Here is a 7,981-nt window from a genome sequence, read left to right as displayed (position 1 = left end):
CAGCTAAATTAGGACCCCACCTGGAGCTCCTCCCACTGGACCAGCGCGCCGCTGACTCGTCCCTGCTCCGGCACAGTGAATCACAGTAAGTGAGGGGAGATTTATTACGGTAACCAATTATGTATTGTCTGCACTGTATTAGCAGTATATACTCTATATAGAGTATATACTGCTAATACAGTGCAGACAATACATTTACAATTATACTAACATGAATGGATTAAATGATCTGTATGTAGCCCTGTACTATGGATCATTTAACCCATTCATGTTAGCAGAGGATCATTGTAAATGTATTGTTGCAGGCACTCTATATGTACATGTACTATATATACTACATATAGAATGCACTGAACAATAGATTTACAATTATCCTCTGCTAATATGAATGGGTTAAATGATCCGTAGTACATGATATGTAGCCCTGTACCCCCTTTTCCACTTACAGAGCTAGGTTATTGTTTTTCTTTTAAATAAATATTCATTTAATTTTATTGGTATCTATCTACCATTAGCTGCCTCATTTCCCACCCTCGGCTTATATTCGGGTCAATACTTTTTCCCAGTTTTTTGTGGTAAAATTAGGTACCTCGGCTTATATTCGGGACGGCTTATACTCGAGTATATACGGTAAGTCTTTCAAGGACTGATGCACCACGCATACTCTGGCCTGAACATACACGGCGTTAGGAGGGTCAGGGATTTGTTCCGCAACAGATGGTCCGTGTCCTCAAGTGGTAACATCTTTTACAGGCTAAGTGCTTAGGCCGGTTTGGATTCTACTGTATCCCACTTTTACTCCTCTCTACCAAGCCACCTCACCTAGGCTCTATAGATTTGTGAGAGTCGGGGTGAGACTATAACTATTCTCAGATCTCTGGGCAGAATTAATAGCAGACGCTTGGGTACTGAAGATAATCGCCGAGGGATACAAACTGGGGTTCAGATTGTTTCCCCAAAAGGCAGGTTCATAGTGACCAAAATCCCAAGGGATTTGATGAAGAAACGGGCTATGTCTGACTTTGGGGGTTCCCTTCTATCCCAAGATGTCATAACTGCGGTACCCGAGCAGCAAGAGTTCCAGGGGTTCTATCCCATTTGTTCCTAACTCCCGAAGCAAAAGGAGGTTGGAGGCCAGTCTTGGACTTATACCAGCTTAAGTGATTCATCCGCGTCAGGAAGTGCAGAATGGAGTGTCTATGGAGTTTTTAGCTTGTTACTAGACTGGGGAAGTCAGCAGGAGGAGGGGCTTTTATAGGGTTAGGCCTTGTTTAACCCTTTTGGTTCCTGTCAGCTAGGGGTAATTGGATCTAAACCCCATTTGTCAGCGCTGCCATGGAGTATAACCAGGAAAAGAAAATTACGGTAAGTATGATTAAATTTTCCGTTTTTTGAACTTTTCCCCATTCAAAAGCTTAGAATACAGGCTATTGTCAAATTTGCAATATGCTCATCCATATTCTTGCCCTTGCCGAGATATCGAGGTTATAGTTTGGGGTGACTTCACCAGCACACGCACATTAGGCTTCCTTCACTCTGTTTACTTTGGGTCGTGCATACACAGGATTTGCTGCCTACTTCAGTGGAAGGCAGAAGAAGGTAAAGAGCCGAGACGTAGACGAGATGGCTTCAGGAACATCAGCAAGAGAGCGACCTACTCTTAAAACATAAGGGCTGAAAAAAAGGTATTTTGGAGCATTTATAAATAATTTGCTGAACTAAGGAAATTGGGTTCTGCTGTTTTTTGGCCACGGATGGCAGACTTTAAATTAATTTTAAATTTAACCAAGCATTAGATATATATTGTTTTAATGTTTAGTGTTTGTATGTCAAGTAATGTATAAGTTAAACTTACAGGTATTCATTTTATCTTAGTCAGATCACAGTACTGACCTAACAATGCCTTCATCAACTTTTCTCTCCAAAAGGACAAAGTCATCTTTGCTCAGGCATTATAAAAAGGTAACCTTCCTGCTCCAAGATACTGGTATAGATCCTGATGTCTGTGCAGTTCTTGCCTATATTCACTGACAGAAGGGGTGAGGGTGTGTTGGGGTGCAATTCAAACGAGTGGCAATGCAATACAACTATGTGCGGTTTGCAATAATGTGCCCTAAACACGGGTGAGACATCTATTGGCTGCCACTTACAATGCTGCTTTAACACCTCCTAGCTCCAATTATGCAAATGCAATCAACACCTCCTTGCAACTAACAGATTATGTGGATTGGAGCGACATTCACCATATTTATTCTCAGAGAATTTTTGTACAAGTCATTCTGAATTGAGAAAGCTGGTTGGATGACCAGTGAAACGTCTTCAAGAAAAATACAGCAAGTCCAGTTGCCTTGACTTATTTTTTACAGATATACCATGACCTGGATGAATGAGAACCTTCACATACATAAACACGGTGGTGTGCATCTAGGGTAACTCTACTGAGTAAATGGCCCGTTAAAGTTACTAAAAGGTTCACTGTAACCCCGATGAACCATTCTATTGTAAACAAACGGTGGGTAAATGGACAATCATTGTACAATCTCAATAGACAGCTCAGATTATAGTCATGATATAAAGAGCCAATCAGAGAGGCTCTGCACCCTGTGATCTCCTCTGTGAACCAACCACAGGCATTACAAATGTAAACACTGGTAGTGTCTACAAACATTCAGCCCTTTCTCAAAGAGATCACTCGTATTAAAGCCGAGCAGCGGCGGCGGCGATCGAGTTCAGCAGTAGGAGCCACTGCTCGTTTAATACGAGTGATCTAATGAGATCACTCGTATTAAAACCGAGCAACGGCGACGATCGAGATCACCATGGAGCAGACGAAGAACGGACGTTCTTTGTCTGCTCTGTGTGATCACTGAGACCGTGGCGCTGTGATCACAGCGCCACCTGTCTCAGCGGTCACTAACTGCAGCTTCTGTCACAGCTTCTGTCATAGACGCTGTGACAGAAGCTACAGTCTGCTGAGTGCTCCATAAGGCGCACCGGACCTCCCTGCGTCCTATGGTCCGGTGCGTCTTATGGACCGCAAAATACGGTAATTTCATTTCAAGTAAAAACTGTAAGCTGATGATCACACAGCCACCTGCAGGATTTTCCTTTCAAAAGAAGCATCCGCTGACATTGCTACATCCACGTTGTAAAATTTAGAGATAGTTTGTCCCAGGACCAGGTAACAACTTTGCAGACTTGGGAAACGGAGGTCTGATGTCAAAAGGCCCAACAAACAAAATCCATCTTTCTGATAGGAGCTGTAGTATTACCCTGTAGAGAGCCCGAACTCGGGATGTAGTGAAGAGTGATTTCCTTTTGGTGGACCTGAGCTAGGAAAAAGAATGGAATCATTATGTCCTCTTTTAAATGGGAGGACATGACTCTGGGCAAAAAGAAGGGCCTAGGCCAGGGCACCACCATGTTCCTGTTAAGGGATAGTTAGGAGAAAAGCCACATAATGTGACAAAGTTAGCAGCAATATCTCTGAAATAGGCTCAAAATGAGGCTTCTGCAGCACTGCAAGCAAAGGGATAACAAGAGTGTCCTCTGTCTCTGACACTGGATCTCTGAAACTAGCAATTAATCTGTCTAATTTGTGACTGAGATGAGATGCCATTAAGCCCACGACCATCATTCCCCCTGGCCATAAGAGGCCCCTATGTGATAGCAATAACGTTAAGTGCAAAAAAGTCAGTTAACGCCCACCTAATTTCCTGGCTGGAGGATATCTAGCACCTTCTAGCCCTTTCCTCCCCAGACTTACTTTCTCTGACAGCCCCTTTCATTAATTGAATTTCAATTATTTCAATCATGGAGGTTCTACATCACATGTAGACATAACTCAGGGCACTCTGCATTAAAATGCAGGCTGCCCTGGAATACCCACTGCTCCAAACAGACATCCACCCATCAAGGCATTTTGATATACATAACTACTACCAAGAGCCATCCCACTGCTTGCTCCAGGGCTATGGGTTCTTTAGAGGAGAAAAGGGAGGGTGCTGTGATGTTTTCAGGAATCACAACCTAAGATACTAGAGTTGTCTTAGTAGCAAGTATATATGAAAGCAGCAATATGCAGCAATATGCATGGTCTGCTTGGAACATCTGGGCCCCTCCAATGTAAAAACAATCACCTACAGATAGTATATGCAAAATATACCTGTAAAAACCAAAAACATTTTAAACTTGCCTTACACTGTGTTCTTGACTAAAGTGTCTCGACATGGGTGGTGTCACACTCTTGCCAGCAAGATCCTGGGGAATACAGGGCAGCCCAAAATAATTCTCCACAATTACATTTTGCATATACCAGCTGCAGACAATGTTTTAATGGGAGAGGGGCAACAATCATAAGCAAACCTAGCTTATGACTGCAGGGTCCAAGGTAAAAAGCAATCTGTCAAATCCCCCAACAAGTGGTTTAAAGAGTGAAGCTCAAGTGAAGTGAGAAAAACTCTCTGTGGCTAGCCTCTTCAACTGTTACTTTAAAAAAAACTCATACATATAAACAAACCAATCTCCAGGAAACACATATATCACATTTTAGTCATCTGAAAACAGTTTGCAGAATACTAACAGAAGGCAATATAATTAATAATTTCCATGGATTTAGCAGGACATTTTTCTGTTAAAGACAAGTCATCACTTGAGGAATTAAACACCCATATATAAAAAAGGTCTGTTTTGCGCACTGCAGGCTACATTATTTTCCTGTGTAACTTTCTAAAAACTTGAAGTCATCCCTTAATATAATATTATGGCAAACATAATGCAAGGACTAGACAGCTCTGTATGGCCATAACGATTACCTTTGCTGAAAATGAAGCACTAAAAACAATAATTATACTGGAAGTTTCAAAAAGAAGTAGAGCTTAAGCAGGATTATTCAATTTTCACACAAGTCTGCCAGAAAACTTTCAAAGTCTAGCAAATGACCGCAATGTGTCCGTGTCTGAAATCTTTGCCCAACATCCCTAATAAGCTGTCTTGTGACCCAAGTTATTCTGCCTGGTTGGATTGCCAAATGTGTCCTGTTCAACCAGCATAATATGATTCTGTTCATACACCGGGTTGAGGACATGATTGCATGGCATCAGTACAGTCCTTTAGTAAACAGCCATTATCCAGAATCCTATACTTACATTACAGTACATGTTTTAGACGAAGCTCTCCACCCTGTGTTAGAGTTCTTTCTAATGCTCCATTCTCATATAGTGTTTACATTTCCTGCGCAGATTTCCAAGCAAAAGACCGCACGGTATCCAAATACTAAAATCTTTACAAATGCACAGATTCTGCTCGTTTGCGGCTATTACTATAGCTGCGAACGTGCATAATCCACAAAAAAATCATGCCTGTACTATTTTGCGGGACCCACGGTTCCTCACCGCCGCAAAAGTCTGAACAATGCACATTAAAGTGCATTGGGTTTTTAGGTTTAGAGCGGTTCTGCGTGTATTCGTACACTGAATATGAGGAGATAACTGCTCCTGTGTGAATAGAGCCTTACAAAAATATGCTCAGAAAATTTGAGGATTCCATAATGGAGATGGTTACCCTCCCAACTGTCCTGCATTCCTGCCAAACTGGATTCTCATTCATTTGCCTCTGGAAAGGTAGAGAAAGAAAGAGAGAATTCTGCAAAACTGTTACTCTCAGGGAGCAGACACATCAGCCTCTTTGATATAACACACCGAGCACCTATACCTGTGTACTCCAATAATTCGAAGTGTAGCATCAGCGGCACTGTAGATGATGATGCAAATAACTTGTATTCCTGTACTCATACAATTCAATGCAGTGCTATAAAGCATACTCATAAGTTTCACACCAGTAATCCAAGGTTATACTGGGAAACAACACTAACCTCTTGCCGTCCGCCCGTAGTAAAAAAATGGACGGACGGCACTGCAGCATCTGCGGGTTGCCGTCTCCAGACGGCAATTTTTTTCTGCTCGCGCGCGCCCCCTAGCGGGCACGCACGGGCAGAAAAGACCCGTCCAATGCGAACACCCGGTACCGGGTGTCACACATATAGGCGATCAGCGGGTCCATAGCCCGCCGATCGCCTATATGTGCTCGTTCGCGGCAACCCCCCCGCGCCCGCTCGGCGCTTCCGGTTTTTTTTTTTTTTTTTTTTTTCCCCCTGACCCCTCACCTTGATTCCCGGGATCCGCTGCCCCATCTTGGATCCCGGGACCGGCTCCGAGGGCGTCAGGAGGAGGAGGACGGGAGATCAGCTCCTTGCTGATCCCCGTCCGGGCTGTGAATGCAGAAGTGATGTGTGTTACATCACTTCCGCATTCACCTGTCAGTCATCTGGAGAGAGAAGAAGCTGATAAAGCAGATCTCTGCTTTATCAGCTTCTTTTGGGGTCCATAGGTGATATTAGGGGTCCTAGAGACCCCTAATATCTCCATAAAGAGGACCTGTCAGTGTGCCTTTGCTATTATATAGGGGGTTGTTATCCCCCTATATAATAGCAATAACAATAAGTGCAAAAAAAAAAATATAAATAAAAAAAAAGAAAAGTAACACATAAAAAAATAAAATAAAATAAAAGCCACATATAAAAAAAGGGGAAAAAACCCCCCCAAAATGTTTAACTCCCCCACCCCCACGTTTACGCGCCTATAAACGTAAATACGCGTCCGGTGCCCCAGCGCGCAAAAATTACAATTGCGCTACACATGTTACATATCGCCGCGAACGTCGCAGTGAGAGCAATCATTTTAGGGCCATCAATCACTGATAACACTAAACTGATGAGCGGTAACAGCTTTTAAAGCGTCGCCTAGGGCCAATTTTGGGTATTATCGTTTTTTGAGCTTTCGCGCGCGCACGCAATTTTAAGGCTTGACATGTTTAGTGTCTTTTTACCCGACGTGACCCCATCTTTTATATTTTACCAAAAAATTGGGTAATAATAAATGTTTTATCATTTAATATAGGGGAAACTGTTTTGTTTTTTTTAATTTCGGTAATTTTTCCTTAATATAGTAAAAAAATAAAACCCCCAGTGGTGAATAAATACCACCAAAAGAAAGCTCTATCTGTCCCCAAAAAAGGGTATAAAATTCATTTCAGTACAGCGCTGCATGACGGAATAAATGTCAGTTAAAGTACCGCAGCGCTGAATACTGAAAAATGGCCTGGATGGGAAGGGGGTTTAACACCGCGGATGTCAACTGGTTAAATGAGACAGTATCCAGGGTCACTTTCATTTTATGTTTAAAAACTGTAGTATCAGTCAAATGATAAACTAAATCATATTTTAAATAGATAAAACTTACTTATATTCACAGTAGAGTTTTGCAATGTCTGTCAATGGAATCTACAATGACATTCCTTCCAGCAAGTATAACAAGTATAACAGCCACAGATGCCAATGCAATCAAACACATAAGCTAGAACAGTACTCAGGTAGAACATTCCTGCACTGTGTGTTTAGAGATAGCATATTTGGAGTCACACTCCAGTAGTCAGTACTGTTAAGCAAATCAGAATTTAATCTCTCTTTAAGCCTCATTCACACTATCAGATTTGGGATTCCTGGGAATCCAAAATCTCCCATTTAGATGTGACCGCTGTTACCCAATCAATAACAACTAATTTATCATCTGGCTGCCCTTCGTTTGGCCTCTCATCCTCACCCCAGACTAGGGCTGCAACAACTGTGTGCCTAATATGACTTGGTCCATGTAGGTAAGGAAGACTGCTTCTAAAATACTTATTTTTTCAAGCAGGTAAAATTGCAAACTTGTCAATCATACCGTGTTTGTGGCTGATATCCAGGCTAAAATGTGTAAATTGGTGGTGGTCTGCATTACGTTGGTGCTTGTCTGTGATTTACAGTGCGTTGGTGCTGTCCCAAGGTCTACAGACCTCAGGCCAGCAGCACCAATGCCCTGGTGCCGCTGGCCTGAGGTCTGCAAGGCATTGGTGCCGCTGGCCTGAGGTCTGCAGGGCATTGGTG

Source organism: Nanorana parkeri, unplaced genomic scaffold, assembly GCF_000935625.1.
Source record: "Nanorana parkeri isolate BGI_ZX_2015 unplaced genomic scaffold, ASM93562v1 scaffold2078, whole genome shotgun sequence".
Classification (NCBI taxonomy): Eukaryota; Metazoa; Chordata; class Amphibia; order Anura; family Dicroglossidae; genus Nanorana; species Nanorana parkeri.
The sequence above is the reverse complement of the archived record's forward strand: the minus strand, read 5'-3'. Positions refer to the sequence as shown.